We start from the raw sequence: 18,896 nt of genomic DNA on the forward strand, positions 1-18,896 counted from the left end.
TTGCCTTGGAGTGCAGGTAGGGTACGTCCAGAAATAAAGCAAATCCTGTTACCAGGATGAAAAATGAGCCTTCATAGCAAGCTCTGCCGTCACCTGTTTTCACATTTCCCAGGCTTTGGCTGTATGGAAAACAGCTGTCAGTGGATTGGTAAGCACTGACACATCATTGTCTCAGCAGTGTTTTCATTGATGCATTCGATTGGATCAAATAATTACATGTTTAGAGGAGGAAAATGTACCATATTTCCCTCTGAAATGGAATGAAGCAGTAGCATAAAACAGCATGAAGTGGAGACAGGAAGCGAAGGACTAGCCATTTACATTGCTCCACCTTAACAGACAGCCTGCATGATCGGAAAAGCAGAGACAGGCTGCTGGTTTTTTTCAACCCTCTGTCTCCACTGAAGAAGCTGCAGCGCCGCCTGGTGTCTGTAGAGAGAAGTCAAAAAGCTTACAGCGCCTGGTATTCCCAGGCGGTCTCCCATCCAAGTACTAACCAGGCCCGACCCTGCTTAGCTTCCGAGATCGGACGAGATCGGGCGTGTTCAGAGTGGTATGGCCGTAAGCCACACGTGCACCCCGAAAAAGGCCTTTTAAAGATGCCCTCAGATGGCGTTTCATTGTTTTGCCTTGGAGTGCAGGTAGGGTACGTCCAGAAATAAAGCAAATCCTGTTACCAGGATGAAAAATGAGCCTTCATAGCAAGCTCTGCCGTCACCTGTTTTCACATTTCCCAGGCTTTGGCTGTATGGAAAACAGCTGTCAGTGGATTGGTAAGCACTGACACATCATTGTCTCAGCAGTGTTTTCATTGATGCATTCGATTGGATCAAATAATTACATGTTTAGAGGAGGAAAATGTACCATATTTCCCTCTGAAATGGAATGAAGCAGTAGCATAAAACAGCATGAAGTGGAGACAGGAAGCGAAGGACTAGCCATTTACATTGCTCCACCTTAACAGACAGCCTGCATGATCGGAAAAGCAGAGACAGGCTGCTGGTTTTTTTCAACCCTCTGTCTCCACTGAAGAAGCTGCAGCGCCGCCTGGTGTCTGTAGAGAGAAGTCAAAAAGCTTACAGCGCCTGGTATTCCCAGGCGGTCTCCCATCCAAGTACTAACCAGGCCCGACCCTGCTTAGCTTCCGAGATCGGACGAGATCGGGCGTGTTCAGAGTGGTATGGCCGTAAGCCACACGTGCACCCCGAAAAAGGCCTTTTAAAGATGCCCTCAGATGGCGTTTCATTGTTTTGCCTTGGAGTGCAGGTAGGGTACGTCCAGAAATAAAGCAAATCCTGTTACCAGGATGAAAAATGAGCCTTCATAGCAAGCTCTGCCGTCACCTGTTTTCACATTTCCCAGGCTTTGGCTGTATGGAAAACAGCTGTCAGTGGATTGGTAAGCACTGACACATCATTGTCTCAGCAGTGTTTTCATTGATGCATTCGATTGGATCAAATAATTACATGTTTAGAGGAGGAAAATGTACCATATTTCCCTCTGAAATGGAATGAAGCAGTAGCATAAAACAGCATGAAGTGGAGACAGGAAGCGAAGGACTAGCCATTTACATTGCTCCACCTTAACAGACAGCCTGCATGATCGGAAAAGCAGAGACAGGCTGCTGGTTTTTTTCAACCCTCTGTCTCCACTGAAGAAGCTGCAGCGCCGCCTGGTGTCTGTAGAGAGAAGTCAAAAAGCTTACAGCGCCTGGTATTCCCAGGCGGTCTCCCATCCAAGTACTAACCAGGCCCGACCCTGCTTAGCTTCCGAGATCGGACGAGATCGGGCGTGTTCAGAGTGGTATGGCCGTAAGCCACACGTGCACCCCGAAAAAGGCCTTTTAAAGATGCCCTCAGATGGCGTTTCATTGTTTTGCCTTGGAGTGCAGGTAGGGTACGTCCAGAAATAAAGCAAATCCTGTTACCAGGATGAAAAATGAGCCTTCATAGCAAGCTCTGCCGTCACCTGTTTTCACATTTCCCAGGCTTTGGCTGTATGGAAAACAGCTGTCAGTGGATTGGTAAGCACTGACACATCATTGTCTCAGCAGTGTTTTCATTGATGCATTCGATTGGATCAAATAATTACATGTTTAGAGGAGGAAAATGTACCATATTTCCCTCTGAAATGGAATGAAGCAGTAGCATAAAACAGCATGAAGTGGAGACAGGAAGCGAAGGACTAGCCATTTACATTGCTCCACCTTAACAGACAGCCTGCATGATCGGAAAAGCAGAGACAGGCTGCTGGTTTTTTTCAACCCTCTGTCTCCACTGAAGAAGCTGCAGCGCCGCCTGGTGTCTGTAGAGAGAAGTCAAAAAGCTTACAGCGCCTGGTATTCCCAGGCGGTCTCCCATCCAAGTACTAACCAGGCCCGACCCTGCTTAGCTTCCGAGATCGGACGAGATCGGGCGTGTTCAGAGTGGTATGGCCGTAAGCCACACGTGCACCCCGAAAAAGGCCTTTTAAAGATGCCCTCAGATGGCGTTTCATTGTTTTGCCTTGGAGTGCAGGTAGGGTACGTCCAGAAATAAAGCAAATCCTGTTACCAGGATGAAAAATGAGCCTTCATAGCAAGCTCTGCCGTCACCTGTTTTCACATTTCCCAGGCTTTGGCTGTATGGAAAACAGCTGTCAGTGGATTGGTAAGCACTGACACATCATTGTCTCAGCAGTGTTTTCATTGATGCATTCGATTGGATCAAATAATTACATGTTTAGAGGAGGAAAATGTACCATATTTCCCTCTGAAATGGAATGAAGCAGTAGCATAAAACAGCATGAAGTGGAGACAGGAAGCGAAGGACTAGCCATTTACATTGCTCCACCTTAACAGACAGCCTGCATGATCGGAAAAGCAGAGACAGGCTGCTGGTTTTTTTCAACCCTCTGTCTCCACTGAAGAAGCTGCAGCGCCGCCTGGTGTCTGTAGAGAGAAGTCAAAAAGCTTACAGCGCCTGGTATTCCCAGGCGGTCTCCCATCCAAGTACTAACCAGGCCCGACCCTGCTTAGCTTCCGAGATCGGACGAGATCGGGCGTGTTCAGAGTGGTATGGCCGTAAGGCACACGTGCACCCCGAAAAAGGCCTTTTAAAGATGCCCTCAGATGGCGTTTCATTGTTTTGCCTTGGAGTGCAGGTAGGGTACGTCCAGAAATAAAGCAAATCCTGTTACCAGGATGAAAAATGAGCCTTCATAGCAAGCTCTGCCGTCACCTGTTTTCACATTTCCCAGGCTTTGGCTGTATGGAAAACAGCTGTCAGTGGATTGGTAAGCACTGACACATCATTGTCTCAGCAGTGTTTTCATTGATGCATTCGATTGGATCAAATAATTACATGTTTAGAGGAGGAAAATGTACCATATTTCCCTCTGAAATGGAATGAAGCAGTAGCATAAAACAGCATGAAGTGGAGACAGGAAGCGAAGGACTAGCCATTTACATTGCTCCACCTTAACAGACAGCCTGCATGATCGGAAAAGCAGAGACAGGCTGCTGGTTTTTTTCAACCCTCTGTCTCCACTGAAGAAGCTGCAGCGCCGCCTGGTGTCTGTAGAGAGAAGTCAAAAAGCTTACAGCGCCTGGTATTCCCAGGCGGTCTCCCATCCAAGTACTAACCAGGCCCGACCCTGCTTAGCTTCCGAGATCGGACGAGATCGGGCGTGTTCAGAGTGGTATGGCCGTAAGCCACACGTGCACCCCGAAAAAGGCCTTTTAAAGATGCCCTCAGATGGCGTTTCATTGTTTTGCCTTGGAGTGCAGGTAGGGTACGTCCAGAAATAAAGCAAATCCTGTTACCAGGATGAAAAATGAGCCTTCATAGCAAGCTCTGCCGTCACCTGTTTTCACATTTCCCAGGCTTTGGCTGTATGGAAAACAGCTGTCAGTGGATTGGTAAGCACTGACACATCATTGTCTCAGCAGTGTTTTCATTGATGCATTCGATTGGATCAAATAATTACATGTTTAGAGGAGGAAAATGTACCATATTTCCCTCTGAAATGGAATGAAGCAGTAGCATAAAACAGCATGAAGTGGAGACAGGAAGCGAAGGACTAGCCATTTACATTGCTCCACCTTAACAGACAGCCTGCATGATCGGAAAAGCAGAGACAGGCTGCTGGTTTTTTTCAACCCTCTGTCTCCACTGAAGAAGCTGCAGCGCCGCCTGGTGTCTGTAGAGAGAAGTCAAAAAGCTTACAGCACCTGGTATTCCCAGGCGGTCTCCCATCCAAGTACTAACCAGGCCCGACCCTGCTTAGCTTCCGAGATCGGACGAGATCGGGCGTGTTCAGAGTGGTATGGCCGTAAGCCACACGTGCACCCCGAAAAAGGCCTTTTAAAGATGCCCTCAGATGGCGTTTCATTGTTTTGCCTTGGAGTGCAGGTAGGGTACGTCCAGAAATAAAGCAAATCCTGTTACCAGGATGAAAAATGAGCCTTCATAGCAAGCTCTGCCGTCACCTGTTTTCACATTTCCCAGGCTTTGGCTGTATGGAAAACAGCTGTCAGTGGATTGGTAAGCACTGACACATCATTGTCTCAGCAGTGTTTTCATTGATGCATTCGATTGGATCAAATAATTACATGTTTAGAGGAGGAAAATGTACCATATTTCCCTCTGAAATGGAATGAAGCAGTAGCATAAAACAGCATGAAGTGGAGACAGGAAGCGAAGGACTAGCCATTTACATTGCTCCACCTTAACAGACAGCCTGCATGATCGGAAAAGCAGAGACAGGCTGCTGTTTTTTTTCAACCCTCTGTCTCCACTGAAGAAGCTGCAGCGCCGCCTGGTGTCTGTAGAGAGAAGTCAAAAAGCTTACAGCGCCTGGTATTCCCAGGCGGTCTCCCATCCAAGTACTAACCAGGCCCGACCCTGCTTAGCTTCCGAGATCGGACGAGATCGGGCGTGTTCAGAGTGGTATGGCCGTAAGCCACACGTGCACCCCGAAAAAGGCCTTTTAAAGATGCCCTCAGATGGCGTTTCATTGTTTTGCCTTGGAGTGCAGGTAGGGTACGTCCAGAAATAAAGCAAATCCTGTTACCAGGATGAAAAATGAGCCTTCATAGCAAGCTCTGCCGTCACCTGTTTTCACATTTCCCAGGCTTTGGCTGTATGGAAAACAGCTGTCAGTGGATTGGTAAGCACTGACACATCATTGTCTCAGCAGTGTTTTCATTGATGCATTCGATTGGATCAAATAATTACATGTTTAGAGGAGGAAAATGTACCATATTTCCCTCTGAAATGGAATGAAGCAGTAGCATAAAACAGCATGAAGTGGAGACAGGAAGCGAAGGACTAGCCATTTACATTGCTCCACCTTAACAGACAGCCTGCATGATCGGAAAAGCAGAGACAGGCTGCTGGTTTTTTTCAACCCTCTGTCTCCACTGAAGAAGCTGCAGCGCCGCCTGGTGTCTGTAGAGAGAAGTCAAAAAGCTTACAGCGCCTGGTATTCCCAGGCGGTCTCCCATCCAAGTACTAACCAGGCCCGACCCTGCTTAGCTTCCGAGATCGGACGAGATCGGGCGTGTTCAGAGTGGTATGGCCGTAAGCCACACGTGCACCCCGAAAAAGGCCTTTTAAAGATGCCCTCAGATGGCGTTTCATTGTTTTGCCTTGGAGTGCAGGTAGGGTACGTCCAGAAATAAAGCAAATCCTGTTACCAGGATGAAAAATGAGCCTTCATAGCAAGCTCTGCCGTCACCTGTTTTCACATTTCCCAGGCTTTGGCTGTATGGAAAACAGCTGTCAGTGGATTGGTAAGCACTGACACATCATTGTCTCAGCAGTGTTTTCATTGATGCATTCGATTGGATCAAATAATTACATGTTTAGAGGAGGAAAATGTACCATATTTCCCTCTGAAATGGAATGAAGCAGTAGCATAAAACAGCATGAAGTGGAGACAGGAAGCGAAGGACTAGCCATTTACATTGCTCCACCTTAACAGACAGCCTGCATGATCGGAAAAGCAGAGACAGGCTGCTGGTTTTTTTCAACCCTCTGTCTCCACTGAAGAAGCTGCAGCGCCGCCTGGTGTCTGTAGAGAGAAGTCAAAAAGCTTACAGCACCTGGTATTCCCAGGCGGTCTCCCATCCAAGTACTAACCAGGCCCGACCCTGCTTAGCTTCCGAGATCGGACGAGATCGGGCGTGTTCAGAGTGGTATGGCCGTAAGCCACACGTGCACCCCGAAAAAGGCCTTTTAAAGATGCCCTCAGATGGCGTTTCATTGTTTTGCCTTGGAGTGCAGGTAGGGTACGTCCAGAAATAAAGCAAATCCTGTTACCAGGATGAAAAATGAGCCTTCATAGCAAGCTCTGCCGTCACCTGTTTTCACATTTCCCAGGCTTTGGCTGTATGGAAAACAGCTGTCAGTGGATTGGTAAGCACTGACACATCATTGTCTCAGCAGTGTTTTCATTGATGCATTCGATTGGATCAAATAATTACATGTTTAGAGGAGGAAAATGTACCATATTTCCCTCTGAAATGGAATGAAGCAGTAGCATAAAACAGCATGAAGTGGAGACAGGAAGCGAAGGACTAGCCATTTACATTGCTCCACCTTAACAGACAGCCTGCATGATCGGAAAAGCAGAGACAGGCTGCTGGTTTTTTTCAACCCTCTGTCTCCACTGAAGAAGCTGCAGCGCCGCCTGGTGTCTGTAGAGAGAAGTCAAAAAGCTTACAGCACCTGGTATTCCCAGGCGGTCTCCCATCCAAGTACTAACCAGGCCCGACCCTGCTTAGCTTCCGAGATCGGACGAGATCGGGCGTGTTCAGAGTGGTATGGCCGTAAGCCACACGTGCACCCCGAAAAAGGCCTTTTAAAGATGCCCTCAGATGGCGTTTCATTGTTTTGCCTTGGAGTGCAGGTAGGGTACGTCCAGAAATAAAGCAAATCCTGTTACCAGGATGAAAAATGAGCCTTCATAGCAAGCTCTGCCGTCACCTGTTTTCAGATTTCCCAGGCTTTGGCTGTATGGAAAACAGCTGTCAGTGGATTGGTAAGCACTGACACATCATTGTCTCAGCAGTGTTTTCATTGATGCATTCGATTGGATCAAATAATTACATGTTTAGAGGAGGAAAATGTACCATATTTCCCTCTGAAATGGAATGAAGCAGTAGCATAAAACAGCATGAAGTGGAGACAGGAAGCGAAGGACTAGCCATTTACATTGCTCCACCTTAACAGACAGCCTGCATGATCGGAAAAGCAGAGACAGGCTGCTGGTTTTTTTCAACCCTCTGTCTCCACTGAAGAAGCTGCAGCGCCGCCTGGTGTCTGTAGAGAGAAGTCAAAAAGCTTACAGCGCCTGGTATTCCCAGGCGGTCTCCCATCCAAGTACTAACCAGGCCCGACCCTGCTTAGCTTCCGAGATCGGACGAGATCGGGCGTGTTCAGAGTGGTATGGCCGTAAGCCACACGTGCACCCCGAAAAAGGCCTTTTAAAGATGCCCTCAGATGGCGTTTCATTGTTTTGCCTTGGAGTGCAGGTAGGGTACGTCCAGAAATAAAGCAAATCCTGTTACCAGGATGAAAAATGAGCCTTCATAGCAAGCTCTGCCGTCACCTGTTTTCACATTTCCCAGGCTTTGGCTGTATGGAAAACAGCTGTCAGTGGATTGGTAAGCACTGACACATCATTGTCTCAGCAGTGTTTTCATTGATGCATTCGATTGGATCAAATAATTACATGTTTAGAGGAGGAAAATGTACCATATTTCCCTCTGAAATGGAATGAAGCAGTAGCATAAAACAGCATGAAGTGGAGACAGGAAGCGAAGGACTAGCCATTTACATTGCTCCACCTTAACAGACAGCCTGCATGATCGGAAAAGCAGAGACAGGCTGCTGGTTTTTTTCAACCCTCTGTCTCCACTGAAGAAGCTGCAGCGCCGCCTGGTGTCTGTAGAGAGAAGTCAAAAAGCTTACAGCACCTGGTATTCCCAGGCGGTCTCCCATCCAAGTACTAACCAGGCCCGACCCTGCTTAGCTTCCGAGATCGGACGAGATCGGGCGTGTTCAGAGTGGTATGGCCGTAAGCCACACGTGCACCCCGAAAAAGGCCTTTTAAAGATGCCCTCAGATGGCGTTTCATTGTTTTGCCTTGGAGTGCAGGTAGGGTACGTCCAGAAATAAAGCAAATCCTGTTACCAGGATGAAAAATGAGCCTTCATAGCAAGCTCTGCCGTCACCTGTTTTCACATTTCCCAGGCTTTGGCTGTATGGAAAACAGCTGTCAGTGGATTGGTAAGCACTGACACATCATTGTCTCAGCAGTGTTTTCATTGATGCATTCGATTGGATCAAATAATTACATGTTTAGAGGAGGAAAATGTACCATATTTCCCTCTGAAATGGAATGAAGCAGTAGCATAAAACAGCATGAAGTGGAGACAGGAAGCGAAGGACTAGCCATTTACATTGCTCCACCTTAACAGACAGCCTGCATGATCGGAAAAGCAGAGACAGGCTGCTGGTTTTTTTCAACCCTCTGTCTCCACTGAAGAAGCTGCAGCGCCGCCTGGTGTCTGTAGAGAGAAGTCAAAAAGCTTACAGCACCTGGTATTCCCAGGCGGTCTCCCATCCAAGTACTAACCAGGCCCGACCCTGCTTAGCTTCCGAGATCGGACGAGATCGGGCGTGTTCAGAGTGGTATGGCCGTAAGCCACACGTGCACCCCGAAAAAGGCCTTTTGAAGATGCCCTCAGATGGCGTTTCATTGTTTTGCCTTGGAGTGCAGGTAGGGTACGTCCAGAAATAAAGCAAATCCTGTTACCAGGATGAAAAATGAGCCTTCATAGCAAGCTCTGCCGTCACCTGTTTTCACATTTCCCAGGCTTTGGCTGTATGGAAAACAGCTGTCAGTGGATTGGTAAGCACTGACACATCATTGTCTCAGCAGTGTTTTCATTGATGCATTCGATTGGATCAAATAATTACATGTTTAGAGGAGGAAAATGTACCATATTTCCCTCTGAAATGGAATGAAGCAGTAGCATAAAACAGCATGAAGTGGAGACAGGAAGCGAAGGACTAGCCATTTACATTGCTCCACCTTAACAGACAGCCTGCATGATCGGAAAAGCAGAGACAGGCTGCTGGTTTTTTTCAACCCTCTGTCTCCACTGAAGAAGCTGCAGCGCCGCCTGGTGTCTGTAGAGAGAAGTGAAAAAGCTTACAGCACCTGGTATTCCCAGGCGGTCTCCCATCCAAGTACTAACCAGGCCCGACCCTGCTTAGCTTCCGAGATCGGACGAGATCGGGCGTGTTCAGAGTGGTATGGCCGTAAGCCACACGTGCACCCCGAAAAAGGCCTTTTGAAGATGCCCTCAGATGGCGTTTCATTGTTTTGCCTTGGAGTGCAGGTAGGGTACGTCCAGAAATAAAGCAAATCCTGTTACCAGGATGAAAAATGAGCCTTCATAGCAAGCTCTGCCGTCACCTGTTTTCACATTTCCCAGGCTTTGGCTGTATGGAAAACAGCTGTCAGTGGATTGGTAAGCACTGACACATCATTGTCTCAGCAGTGTTTTCATTGATGCATTCGATTGGATCAAATAATTACATGTTTAGAGGAGGAAAATGTACCATATTTCCCTCTGAAATGGAATGAAGCAGTAGCATAAAACAGCATGAAGTGGAGACAGGAAGCGAAGGACTAGCCATTTACATTGCTCCACCTTAACAGACAGCCTGCATGATCGGAAAAGCAGAGACAGGCTGCTGGTTTTTTTCAACCCTCTGTCTCCACTGAAGAAGCTGCAGCGCCGCCTGGTGTCTGTAGAGAGAAGTGAAAAAGCTTACAGCACCTGGTATTCCCAGGCGGTCTCCCATCCAAGTACTAACCAGGCCCGACCCTGCTTAGCTTCCGAGATCGGATGAGATCGGGCGTGTTCAGAGTGGTATGGCCGTAAGCCACACGTGCACCCCGAAAAAGGCCTTTTAAAGATGCCCTCAGATGGCGTTTCATTGTTTTGCCTTGGAGTGCAGGTAGGGTACGTCCAGAAATAAAGCAAATCCTGTTACCAGGATGAAAAATGAGCCTTCATAGCAAGCTCTGCCGTCACCTGTTTTCACATTTCCCAGGCTTTGGCTGTATGGAAAACAGCTGTCAGTGGATTGGTAAGCACTGACACATCATTGTCTCAGCAGTGTTTTCATTGATGCATTCGATTGGATCAAATAATTACATGTTTAGAGGAGGAAAATGTACCATATTTCCCTCTGAAATGGAATGAAGCAGTAGCATAAAACAGCATGAAGTGGAGACAGGAAGCGAAGGACTAGCCATTTACATTGCTCCACCTTAACAGACAGCCTGCATGATCGGAAAAGCAGAGACAGGCTGCTGGTTTTTTTCAACCCTCTGTCTCCACTGAAGAAGCTGCAGCGCCGCCTGGTGTCTGTAGAGAGAAGTGAAAAAGCTTACAGCACCTGGTATTCCCAGGCGGTCTCCCATCCAAGTACTAACCAGGCCCGACCCTGCTTAGCTTCCGAGATCGGACGAGATCGGGCGTGTTCAGAGTGGTATGGCCGTAAGACACACGTGCACCCCGAAAAAGGCCTTTTGAAGATGCCCTCAGATGGCGTTTCATTGTTTTGCCTTGGAGTGCAGGTAGGGTACGTCCAGAAATAAAGCAAATCCTGTTACCAGGATGAAAAATGAGCCTTCATAGCAAGCTCTGCCGTCACCTGTTTTCACATTTCCCAGGCTTTGGCTGTATGGAAAACAGCTGTCAGTGGATTGGTAAGCACTGACACATCATTGTCTCAGCAGTGTTTTCATTGATGCATTCGATTGGATCAAATAATTACATGTTTAGAGGAGGAAAATGTACCATATTTCCCTCTGAAATGGAATGAAGCAGTAGCATAAAACAGCATGAAGTGGAGACAGGAAGCGAAGGACTAGCCATTTACATTGCTCCACCTTAACAGACAGCCTGCATGATCGGAAAAGCAGAGACAGGCTGCTGGTTTTTTTCAACCCTCTGTCTCCACTGAAGAAGCTGCAGCGCCGCCTGGTGTCTGTAGAGAGAAGTGAAAAAGCTTACAGCACCTGGTATTCCCAGGCGGTCTCCCATCCAAGTACTAACCAGGCCCGACCCTGCTTAGCTTCCGAGATCGGACGAGATCGGGCGTGTTCAGAGTGGTATGGCCGTAAGCCACACGTGCACCCCGAAAAAGGCCTTTTAAAGATGCCCTCAGATGGCGTTTCATTGTTTTGCCTTGGAGTGCAGGTAGGGTACGTCCAGAAATAAAGCAAATCCTGTTACCAGGATGAAAAATGAGCCTTCATAGCAAGCTCTGCCGTCACCTGTTTTCACATTTCCCAGGCTTTGGCTGTATGGAAAACAGCTGTCAGTGGATTGGTAAGCACTGACACATCATTGTCTCAGCAGTGTTTTCATTGATGCATTCGATTGGATCAAATAATTACATGTTTAGAGGAGGAAAATGTACCATATTTCCCTCTGAAATGGAATGAAGCAGTAGCATAAAACAGCATGAAGTGGAGACAGGAAGCGAAGGACTAGCCATTTACATTGCTCCACCTTAACAGACAGCCTGCATGATCGGAAAAGCAGAGACAGGCTGCTGGTTTTTTTCAACCCTCTGTCTCCACTGAAGAAGCTGCAGCGCCGCCTGGTGTCTGTAGAGAGAAGTGAAAAAGCTTACAGCACCTGGTATTCCCAGGCGGTCTCCCATCCAAGTACTAACCAGGCCCGACCCTGCTTAGCTTCCGAGATCGGACGAGATCGGGCGTGTTCAGAGTGGTATGGCCGTAAGCCACACGTGCACCCCGAAAAAGGCCTTTTGAAGATGCCCTCAGATGGCGTTTCATTGTTTTGCCTTGGAGTGCAGGTAGGGTACGTCCAGAAATAAAGCAAATCCTGTTACCAGGATGAAAAATGAGCCTTCATAGCAAGCTCTGCCGTCACCTGTTTTCACATTTCCCAGGCTTTGGCTGTATGGAAAACAGCTGTCAGTGGATTGGTAAGCACTGACACATCATTGTCTCAGCAGTGTTTTCATTGATGCATTCGATTGGATCAAATAATTACATGTTTAGAGGAGGAAAATGTACCATATTTCCCTCTGAAATGGAATGAAGCAGTAGCATAAAACAGCATGAAGTGGAGACAGGAAGCGAAGGACTAGCCATTTACATTGCTCCACCTTAACAGACAGCCTGCATGATCGGAAAAGCAGAGACAGGCTGCTGGTTTTTTTCAACCCTCTGTCTCCACTGAAGAAGCTGCAGCGCCGCCTGGTGTCTGCAGAGAGAAGTGAAAAAGCTTACAGCACCTGGTATTCCCAGGCGGTCTCCCATCCAAGTACTAACCAGGCCCGACCCTGCTTAGCTTCCGAGATCGGACGAGATCGGGCGTGTTCAGAGTGGTATGGCCGTAAGCCACACGTGCACCCCGAAAAAGGCCTTTTAAAGATGCCCTCAGATGGCGTTTCATTGTTTTGCCTTGGAGTGCAGGTAGGGTACGTCCAGAAATAAAGCAAATCCTGTTACCAGGATGAAAAATGAGCCTTCATAGCAAGCTCTGCCGTCACCTGTTTTCACATTTCCCAGGCTTTGGCTGTATGGAAAACAGCTGTCAGTGGATTGGTAAGCACTGACACATCATTGTCTCAGCAGTGTTTTCATTGATGCATTCGATTGGATCAAATAATTACATGTTTAGAGGAGGAAAATGTACCATATTTCCCTCTGAAATGGAATGAAGCAGTAGCATAAAACAGCATGAAGTGGAGACAGGAAGCGAAGGACTAGCCATTTACATTGCTCCACCTTAACAGACAGCCTGCATGATCGGAAAAGCAGAGACAGGCTGCTGGTTTTTTTCAACCCTCTGTCTCCACTGAAGAAGCTGCAGCGCCGCCTGGTGTCTGTAGAGAGAAGTGAAAAAGCTTACAGCACCTGGTATTCCCAGGCGGTCTCCCATCCAAGTACTAACCAGGCCCGACCCTGCTTAGCTTCCGAGATCGGACGAGATCGGGCGTGTTCAGAGTGGTATGGCCGTAAGCCACACGTGCACCCCGAAAAAGGCCTTTTAAAGATGCCCTCAGATGGCGTTTCATTGTTTTGCCTTGGAGTGCAGGTAGGGTACGTCCAGAAATAAAGCAAATCCTGTTACCAGGATGAAAAATGAGCCTTCATAGCAAGCTCTGCCGTCACCTGTTTTCACATTTCCCAGGCTTTGGCTGTATGGAAAACAGCTGTCAGTGGATTGGTAAGCACTGACACATCATTGTCTCAGCAGTGTTTTCATTGATGCATTCGATTGGATCAAATAATTACATGTTTAGAGGAGGAAAATGTACCATATTTCCCTCTGAAATGGAATGAAGCAGTAGCATAAAACAGCATGAAGTGGAGACAGGAAGCGAAGGACTAGCCATTTACATTGCTCCACCTTAACAGACAGCCTGCATGATCGGAAAAGCAGAGACAGGCTGCTGGTTTTTTTCAACCCTCTGTCTCCACTGAAGAAGCTGCAGCGCCGCCTGGTGTCTGTAGAGAGAAGTGAAAAAGCTTACAGCACCTGGTATTCCCAGGCGGTCTCCCATCCAAGTACTAACCAGGCCCGACCCTGCTTAGCTTCCGAGATCGGACGAGATCGGGCGTGTTCAGAGTGGTATGGCCGTAAGCCACACGTGCACCCCGAAAAAGGCCTTTTGAAGATGCCCTCAGATGGCGTTTCATTGTTTTGCCTTGGAGTGCAGGTAGGGTACGTCCAGAAATAAAGCAAATCCTGTTACCAGGATGAAAAATGAGCCTTCATAGCAAGCTCTGCCGTCACCTGTTTTCACATTTCCCAGGCTTTGGCTGTATGGAAAACAGCTGTCAGTGGATTGGTAAGCACTGACACATCATTGTCTCAGCAGTGTTTTCATTGATGCATTCGATTGGATCAAATAATTACATGTTTAGAGGAGGAAAATGTACCATATTTCCCTCTGAAATGGAATGAAGCAGTAGCATAAAACAGCATGAAGTGGAGACAGGAAGCGAAGGACTAGCCATTTACATTGCTCCACCTTAACAGACAGCCTGCATGATCGGAAAAGCAGAGACAGGCTGCTGGTTTTTTTCAACCCTCTGTCTCCACTGAAGAAGCTGCAGCGCCGCCTGGTGTCTGTAGAGAGAAGTGAAAAAGCTTACAGCACCTGGTATTCCCAGGCGGTCTCCCATCCAAGTACTAACCAGGCCCGACCCTGCTTAGCTTCCGAGATCGGACGAGATCGGGCGTGTTCAGAGTGGTATGGCCGTAAGCCACACGTGCACCCCGAAAAAGGCCTTTTAAAGATGCCCTCAGATGGCGTTTCATTGTTTTGCCTTGGAGTGCAGGTAGGGTACGTCCAGAAATAAAGCAAATCCTGTTACCAGGATGAAAAATGAGCCTTCATAGCAAGCTCTGCCGTCACCTGTTTTCACATTTCCCAGGCTTTGGCTGTATGGAAAACAGCTGTCAGTGGATTGGTAAGCACTGACACATCATTGTCTCAGCAGTGTTTTCATTGATGCATTCGATTGGATCAAATAATTACATGTTTAGAGGAGGAAAATGTACCATATTTCCCTCTGAAATGGAATGAAGCAGTAGCATAAAACAGCATGAAGTGGAGACAGGAAGCGAAGGACTAGCCATTTACATTGCTCCACCTTAACAGACAGCCTGCATGATCGGAAAAGCAGAGACAGGCTGCTGGTTTTTTTCAACCCTCTGTCTCCACTGAAGAAGCTGCAGCGCCGCCTGGTGTCTGTAGAGAGAAGTGAAAAAGCTTACAGCACCTGGTATTCCCAGGCGGTCTCCCATCCAAGTACTAACCAGGCCCGACCCTGCTTAGCTTCCGAGATCGGACGAGATCGGGCGTGTTCAGAGTGGTATGGCCGTAAGCCACACGTGCACCCCGAAAAAGGCCTTTTGAAGATGCCCTCAGATGGCGTTTCATTGTTTTGCCTTGGAGTGCAGGTAGGGTACGTCCAGAAATAAAGCAAATCCTGTTACCAGGATGAAAAATGAGCCTTCATAGCAAGCTCTGCCGTCACCTGTTTTCACATTTCCCAGGCTTTGGCTGTATGGAAAACAGCTGTCAGTGGATTGGTAAGCACTGACACATCATTGTCTCAGCAGTGTTTTCATTGATGCATTCGATTGGATCAAATAATTACATGTTTAGAGGAGGAAAATGTACCATATTTCCCTCTGAAATGGAATGAAGCAGTAGCATAAAACAGCATGAAGTGGAGACAGGAAGCGAAGGACTAGCCATTTACATTGCTCCACCTTAACAGACAGCCTGCATGATCGGAAAAGCAGAGACAGGCTGCTGGTTTTTTTCAACCCTCTGTCTCCACTGAAGAAGCTGCAGCGCCGCCTGGTGTCTGTAGAGAGAAGTGAAAAAGCTTACATCACCTGGTATTCCCAGGCGGTCTCCCATCCAAGTACTAACCAGGCCCGACCCTGCTTAGCTTCCGAGATCGGACGAGATCGGGCGTGTTCAGAGTGGTATGGCCGTAAGCCACACGTGCACCCCGAAAAAGGCCTTTTAAAGATGCCCTCAGATGGCGTTTCATTGTTTTGCCTTGGAGTGCAGGTAGGGTACGTCCAGAAATAAAGCAAATCCTGTTACCAGGATGAAAAATGAGCCTTCATAGCAAGCTCTGCCGTCACCTGTTTTCACATTTCCCAGGCTTTGGCTGTATGGAAAACAGCTGTCAGTGGATTGGTAAGCACTGACACATCATTGTCTCAGCAGTGTTTTCATTGATGCATTCGATTGGATCAAATAATTACATGTTTAGAGGAGGAAAATGTACCATATTTCCCTCTGAAATGGAATGAAGCAGTAGCATAAAACAGCATGAAGTGGAGACAGGAAGCGAAGGACTAGCCATTTACATTGCTCCACCTTAACAGACAGCCTGCATGATCGGAAAAGCAGAGACAGGCTGCTGGTTTTTTTCAACCCTCTGTCTCCACTGAAGAAGCTGCAGCGCCGCCTGGTGTCTGTAGAGAGAAGTGAAAAAGCTTACAGCACCTGGTATTCCCAGGCGGTCTCCCATCCAAGTACTAACCAGGCCCGACCCTGCTTAGCTTCCGAGATCGGACGAGATCGGGCGTGTTCAGAGTGGTATGGCCGTAAGCCACACGTGCACCCCGAAAAAGGCCTTTTGAAGATGCCCTCAGATGGCGTTTCATTGTTTTGCCTTGGAGTGCAGGTAGGGTACGTCCAGAAATAAAGCAAATCCTGTTACCAGGATGAAAAATGAGCCTTCATAGCAAGCTCTGCCGTCACCTGTTTTCACATTTCCCAGGCTTTGGCTGTATGGAAAACAGCTGTCAGTGGATTGGTAAGCACTGACACATCATTGTCTCAGCAGTGTTTTCATTGATGCATTCGATTGGATCAAATAATTACATGTTTAGAGGAGGAAAATGTACCATATTTCCCTCTGAAATGGAATGAAGCAGTAGCATAAAACAGCATGAAGTGGAGACAGGAAGCGAAGGACTAGCCATTTACATTGCTCCACCTTAACAGACAGCCTGCATGATCGGAAAAGCAGAGACAGGCTGCTGGTTTTTTTCAACCCTCTGTCTCCACTGAAGAAGCTGCAGCGCCGCCTGGTGTCTGTAGAGAGAAGTGAAAAAGCTTACAGCACCTGGTATTCCCAGGCGGTCTCCCATCCAAGTACTAACCAGGCCCGACCCTGCTTAGCTTCCGAGATCGGACGAGATCGGGCGTGTTCAGAGTGGTATGGCCGTAAGCCACACGTGCACCCCGAAAAAGGCCTTTTGAAGATGCCCTCAGATGGCGTTTCATTGTTTTGCCTTGGAGTGCAGGTAGGGTACGTCCAGAAATAAAGCAAATCCTGTTACCAGGATGAAAAATGAGCCTTCATAGCAAGCTCTGCCGTCACCTGTTTTCACATTTCCCAGGCTTTGGCTGTATGGAAAACAGCTGTCAGTGGATTGGTAAGCACTGACACATCATTGTCTCAGCAGTGTTTTCATTGATGCATTCGATTGGATCAAATAATTACATGTTTAGAGGAGGAAAATGTACCATATTTCCCTCTGAAATGGAATGAAGCAGTAGCATAAAACAGCATGAAGTGGAGACAGGAAGCGAAGGACTAGCCATTTACATTGCTCCACCTTAACAGACAGCCTGCATGATCGGAAAAGCAGAGACAGGCTGCTGGTTTTTTTCAACCCTCTGTCTCCACTGAAGAAGCTGCAGCGCCGCCTGGTGTCTGTAGAGAGAAGTGAAAAAGCTTACAGCACCTGGTATTCCCAGGCGGTCTCCCATCCAAGTACTAACCAGGCCCGACCCTGCTTAGCTTCCGAGATCGGACGAGATCGGGCGTGTTCAGAGTGGTATGGCCGTAAGCCACACGTGCACCCCGAAAAAGGCCTTTTGAAGATGCCCTCAGATGGCGTTTCATTGTTTTGCCTTGGAGTGCAGGTAGGGTACGTCCAGAAATAAAGCAAATCCTGTTACCAGGATGAAAAATGAGCCTTCATAGCAAGCTCTGCCGTCACCTGTTTTCACATTTCCCAGGCTTTGGCTGTATGGAAAACAGCTGTCAGTGGATTGGTAAGCACTGACACATCATTGTCTCAGCAGTGTTTTCATTGATGCATTCGATTGGATCAAATAATTACATGTTTAGAGGAGGAAAATGTACCATATTTCCCTCTGAAATGGAATGAAGCAGTAGCATAAAACAGCATGAAGTGGAGACAGGAAGCGAAGGACTAGCCATTTACATTGCTCCACCTTAACAGACAGCCTGCATGATCGGAAAAGCAGAGACAGGCTGCTGGTTTTTTTCAACCCTCTGTCTCCACTGAAGAAGCTGCAGCGCCGCCTGGTGTCTGTAGAGAGAAGTGAAAAAGCTTACAGCACCTGGTATTCCCAGGCGGTCTCCCATCCAAGTACTAACCAGGCCCGACCCTGCTTAGCTTCCGAGATCGGACGAGATCGGGCGTGTTCAGAGTGGTATGGCCGTAAGCCACACGTGCACCCCGAAAAAGGCCTTTTGAAGATGCCCTCAGATGGCGTTTCATTGTTTTGCCTTGGAGTGCAGGTAGGGTACGTCCAGAAATAAAGCAAATCCTGTTACCAGGATGAAAAATGAGCCTTCATAGCAAGCTCTGCCGTCACCTGTTTTCACATTTCCCAGGCTTTGGCTGTATGGAAAACAGCTGTCAGTGGATTGGTAAGCACTGACACATCATTGTCTCAGCAGTGTTTTCATTGATGCATTCGATTGGATCAAATAATTACATGTTTAGAGGAGGAAAATGTACCATATTTCCCTCTGAAATGGAATGAAGCAGTAGCATAAAACAGCATGAAGTGGAGACAGGAAGCGAAGGACTAGCCATTTACATTGCTCCACCTTAACAGACAGCCTGCATGATCGGAAAAGCAGAGACAGGCTGCTGGTTTTTTTCAACCCTCTGTCTCCACTGAAGAAGCTGCAGCGCCGCCTGGTGTCTGTAGAGAGAAGTGAAAAAGCTTACAGCACCTGGTATTCCCAGGCGGTCTCCCATCCAAGTACTAACCAGGCCCGACCCTGCTTAGCTTCCGAGATCGGACGAGATCGGGCGTGTTCAGAGTGGTATGGCCGTAAGCCACACGTGCACCCCGAAAAAGGCCTTTTGAAGATGCCCTCAGATGGCGTTTCATTGTTTTGCCTTGGAGTGCAGGTAGGGTACGTCCAGAAATAAAGCAAATCCTGTTACCAGGATGAAAAATGAGCCTTCATAGCAAGCTCTGCCGTCACCTGTTTTCACATTTCCCAGGCTTTGGCTGTATGGAAAACAGCTGTCAGTGGAT

The 18,896-nt window shown here is 47.8% G+C and overlaps 30 non-coding genes across 30 annotated transcripts; all 30 read right to left on the reverse strand.

The window, feature by feature from the left end:
* Window positions 1-448: 448 nt before the first annotated feature.
* LOC140997377 (5S ribosomal RNA) lies at window positions 449-567 on the reverse strand. Its single transcript, XR_012179322.1, has one exon. It is a non-coding gene; the product is annotated as a 5S ribosomal RNA (ribosomal RNA).
* A 506-nt stretch (window positions 568-1,073) lies between these two features.
* LOC140997378 (5S ribosomal RNA) lies at window positions 1,074-1,192 on the reverse strand. Its single transcript, XR_012179323.1, has one exon. It is a non-coding gene; the product is annotated as a 5S ribosomal RNA (ribosomal RNA).
* A 506-nt stretch (window positions 1,193-1,698) lies between these two features.
* Window positions 1,699-1,817, reverse strand: LOC140997380 (5S ribosomal RNA). The gene has a single exon (XR_012179324.1). It is a non-coding gene; the product is annotated as a 5S ribosomal RNA (ribosomal RNA).
* A 506-nt stretch (window positions 1,818-2,323) lies between these two features.
* LOC140997381 (5S ribosomal RNA) lies at window positions 2,324-2,442 on the reverse strand. Its single transcript, XR_012179325.1, has one exon. It is a non-coding gene; the product is annotated as a 5S ribosomal RNA (ribosomal RNA).
* A 506-nt stretch (window positions 2,443-2,948) lies between these two features.
* LOC140996842 (5S ribosomal RNA) lies at window positions 2,949-3,067 on the reverse strand. Its single transcript, XR_012178844.1, has one exon. It is a non-coding gene; the product is annotated as a 5S ribosomal RNA (ribosomal RNA).
* A 506-nt stretch (window positions 3,068-3,573) lies between these two features.
* Window positions 3,574-3,692, reverse strand: LOC140997382 (5S ribosomal RNA). The gene has a single exon (XR_012179326.1). It is a non-coding gene; the product is annotated as a 5S ribosomal RNA (ribosomal RNA).
* A 506-nt stretch (window positions 3,693-4,198) lies between these two features.
* LOC140996867 (5S ribosomal RNA) lies at window positions 4,199-4,317 on the reverse strand. Its single transcript, XR_012178863.1, has one exon. It is a non-coding gene; the product is annotated as a 5S ribosomal RNA (ribosomal RNA).
* Window positions 4,318-4,823: 506 nt separating this feature from the next.
* On the reverse strand, window positions 4,824-4,942 carry LOC140997383 (5S ribosomal RNA). The gene has a single exon (XR_012179327.1). It is a non-coding gene; the product is annotated as a 5S ribosomal RNA (ribosomal RNA).
* A 506-nt stretch (window positions 4,943-5,448) lies between these two features.
* Window positions 5,449-5,567, reverse strand: LOC140997385 (5S ribosomal RNA). The gene has a single exon (XR_012179329.1). It is a non-coding gene; the product is annotated as a 5S ribosomal RNA (ribosomal RNA).
* Window positions 5,568-6,073: 506 nt separating this feature from the next.
* On the reverse strand, window positions 6,074-6,192 carry LOC140996878 (5S ribosomal RNA). Its single transcript, XR_012178868.1, has one exon. It is a non-coding gene; the product is annotated as a 5S ribosomal RNA (ribosomal RNA).
* Window positions 6,193-6,698: 506 nt separating this feature from the next.
* LOC140996891 (5S ribosomal RNA) lies at window positions 6,699-6,817 on the reverse strand. The gene has a single exon (XR_012178870.1). It is a non-coding gene; the product is annotated as a 5S ribosomal RNA (ribosomal RNA).
* A 506-nt stretch (window positions 6,818-7,323) lies between these two features.
* Window positions 7,324-7,442, reverse strand: LOC140997386 (5S ribosomal RNA). Its single transcript, XR_012179330.1, has one exon. It is a non-coding gene; the product is annotated as a 5S ribosomal RNA (ribosomal RNA).
* Window positions 7,443-7,948: 506 nt separating this feature from the next.
* LOC140996900 (5S ribosomal RNA) lies at window positions 7,949-8,067 on the reverse strand. The gene has a single exon (XR_012178871.1). It is a non-coding gene; the product is annotated as a 5S ribosomal RNA (ribosomal RNA).
* A 506-nt stretch (window positions 8,068-8,573) lies between these two features.
* Window positions 8,574-8,692, reverse strand: LOC140996905 (5S ribosomal RNA). Its single transcript, XR_012178876.1, has one exon. It is a non-coding gene; the product is annotated as a 5S ribosomal RNA (ribosomal RNA).
* A 506-nt stretch (window positions 8,693-9,198) lies between these two features.
* LOC140996906 (5S ribosomal RNA) lies at window positions 9,199-9,317 on the reverse strand. The gene has a single exon (XR_012178877.1). It is a non-coding gene; the product is annotated as a 5S ribosomal RNA (ribosomal RNA).
* Window positions 9,318-9,823: 506 nt separating this feature from the next.
* Window positions 9,824-9,942, reverse strand: LOC140997011 (5S ribosomal RNA). The gene has a single exon (XR_012178978.1). It is a non-coding gene; the product is annotated as a 5S ribosomal RNA (ribosomal RNA).
* Window positions 9,943-10,448: 506 nt separating this feature from the next.
* On the reverse strand, window positions 10,449-10,567 carry LOC140997394 (5S ribosomal RNA). Its single transcript, XR_012179338.1, has one exon. It is a non-coding gene; the product is annotated as a 5S ribosomal RNA (ribosomal RNA).
* Window positions 10,568-11,073: 506 nt separating this feature from the next.
* On the reverse strand, window positions 11,074-11,192 carry LOC140996907 (5S ribosomal RNA). The gene has a single exon (XR_012178878.1). It is a non-coding gene; the product is annotated as a 5S ribosomal RNA (ribosomal RNA).
* Window positions 11,193-11,698: 506 nt separating this feature from the next.
* Window positions 11,699-11,817, reverse strand: LOC140996908 (5S ribosomal RNA). The gene has a single exon (XR_012178879.1). It is a non-coding gene; the product is annotated as a 5S ribosomal RNA (ribosomal RNA).
* Window positions 11,818-12,323: 506 nt separating this feature from the next.
* Window positions 12,324-12,442, reverse strand: LOC140996909 (5S ribosomal RNA). The gene has a single exon (XR_012178880.1). It is a non-coding gene; the product is annotated as a 5S ribosomal RNA (ribosomal RNA).
* A 506-nt stretch (window positions 12,443-12,948) lies between these two features.
* On the reverse strand, window positions 12,949-13,067 carry LOC140996910 (5S ribosomal RNA). The gene has a single exon (XR_012178881.1). It is a non-coding gene; the product is annotated as a 5S ribosomal RNA (ribosomal RNA).
* Window positions 13,068-13,573: 506 nt separating this feature from the next.
* Window positions 13,574-13,692, reverse strand: LOC140996911 (5S ribosomal RNA). Its single transcript, XR_012178882.1, has one exon. It is a non-coding gene; the product is annotated as a 5S ribosomal RNA (ribosomal RNA).
* A 506-nt stretch (window positions 13,693-14,198) lies between these two features.
* On the reverse strand, window positions 14,199-14,317 carry LOC140996912 (5S ribosomal RNA). The gene has a single exon (XR_012178883.1). It is a non-coding gene; the product is annotated as a 5S ribosomal RNA (ribosomal RNA).
* A 506-nt stretch (window positions 14,318-14,823) lies between these two features.
* Window positions 14,824-14,942, reverse strand: LOC140996914 (5S ribosomal RNA). Its single transcript, XR_012178885.1, has one exon. It is a non-coding gene; the product is annotated as a 5S ribosomal RNA (ribosomal RNA).
* A 506-nt stretch (window positions 14,943-15,448) lies between these two features.
* Window positions 15,449-15,567, reverse strand: LOC140997413 (5S ribosomal RNA). Its single transcript, XR_012179356.1, has one exon. It is a non-coding gene; the product is annotated as a 5S ribosomal RNA (ribosomal RNA).
* A 506-nt stretch (window positions 15,568-16,073) lies between these two features.
* Window positions 16,074-16,192, reverse strand: LOC140996915 (5S ribosomal RNA). Its single transcript, XR_012178886.1, has one exon. It is a non-coding gene; the product is annotated as a 5S ribosomal RNA (ribosomal RNA).
* A 506-nt stretch (window positions 16,193-16,698) lies between these two features.
* On the reverse strand, window positions 16,699-16,817 carry LOC140996916 (5S ribosomal RNA). Its single transcript, XR_012178887.1, has one exon. It is a non-coding gene; the product is annotated as a 5S ribosomal RNA (ribosomal RNA).
* Window positions 16,818-17,323: 506 nt separating this feature from the next.
* On the reverse strand, window positions 17,324-17,442 carry LOC140996917 (5S ribosomal RNA). Its single transcript, XR_012178888.1, has one exon. It is a non-coding gene; the product is annotated as a 5S ribosomal RNA (ribosomal RNA).
* A 506-nt stretch (window positions 17,443-17,948) lies between these two features.
* On the reverse strand, window positions 17,949-18,067 carry LOC140996918 (5S ribosomal RNA). The gene has a single exon (XR_012178889.1). It is a non-coding gene; the product is annotated as a 5S ribosomal RNA (ribosomal RNA).
* Window positions 18,068-18,573: 506 nt separating this feature from the next.
* Window positions 18,574-18,692, reverse strand: LOC140996919 (5S ribosomal RNA). The gene has a single exon (XR_012178890.1). It is a non-coding gene; the product is annotated as a 5S ribosomal RNA (ribosomal RNA).
* Between the last annotated feature and the right edge of the window lie 204 nt (window positions 18,693-18,896).

Source organism: Pagrus major, chromosome 5 (assembly GCF_040436345.1).
Source record: "Pagrus major chromosome 5, Pma_NU_1.0".
Classification (NCBI taxonomy): Eukaryota; Metazoa; Chordata; class Actinopteri; order Spariformes; family Sparidae; genus Pagrus; species Pagrus major.